Here is a 1,026-nt window from a genome sequence, read left to right as displayed (position 1 = left end):
GTTCTTTCCCACAGTCAAGGGCTGTCCTGAGGGTCTCAGCATTTACCGTTTTTTGCTGAGGAACACAGAACACAGTCTCCCCTCTTGGACTCATACTGTTTCTAAATATCATGGAGTCATTAAGCTTAGCAGGGAGAGCATCCCCTAAGGAGGAACATGAAAACGTGTACATTATTATACAAAGAAGTGTTGCACCTACAGCAACTGTCAACACTTGTGAAGGCCCACTCCCTGCTGGCTCCACTCCAGGGGAGGAAACCTGTCACATTGTCCCTCTGGAGGCCATGCTGGACTTAGCAGTCTTCACTCTTTACATGGCTACTAGCTTGTTCATAGGGCAAATGATACTAATCTTTTTTTTTTTTCTGCTAGCACCATGCTTTTTCCTCTCTCTCCAGGAATAAATTCATAAAATTTCCCAAGTAACAGTCAATCAACCAAATGCTCCTACATCCATACCTCCCAATGAGCAGGGCCCCATCTACTCCAGATTCTCCCACCCCAGGCTGTCCCTTTTCATCGGAAAGTAGCCAGATCTGAATCGTTGTTCCTATACTCAGTGAGGCTGCAATGTTAGGCTGGAACCCCTGCTCATCTACACAACCCAACCCCACCACCACAGAGACAACCCATCTGTCCCTTGAAGAAAACTCCAGCTAACATATCATCACTCATCTCCCCGTTTCCAGCAACCCACCAAAGAATGCCCGCCCAAGGACTTAGTTTTTGACCATGTATGGATACCATCCCAGCTCCTAGCTGGCACTTCATCACTCCTCCCCTAAACTCTATAAAACCCCCTTGCTTTAGCCCAGATTTGTGACTTCACTGACTTCCACCTGTGAGAACTGCCTCCTAATAAACCTGACTTTGCCTACTTTTCATCTGGTCTAATCTGGCCTCTATCAGTGCCACTGAGAGAACCTGCCTATCATGTACACTTAAAAGTGTTCATAACCTAAAATTGGTGGGGGAAAAATGTAATGTGATTTGGGGGCCGCCATTTCTTTTTCTTTTTTTTTTTTT

This window comes from Mastomys coucha, unplaced genomic scaffold (assembly GCF_008632895.1).
Source record: "Mastomys coucha isolate ucsf_1 unplaced genomic scaffold, UCSF_Mcou_1 pScaffold15, whole genome shotgun sequence".
In the NCBI taxonomy this organism is placed as follows: domain Eukaryota; kingdom Metazoa; phylum Chordata; class Mammalia; order Rodentia; family Muridae; genus Mastomys; species Mastomys coucha.
The sequence above is the reverse complement of the archived record's forward strand: the minus strand, read 5'-3'. Positions refer to the sequence as shown.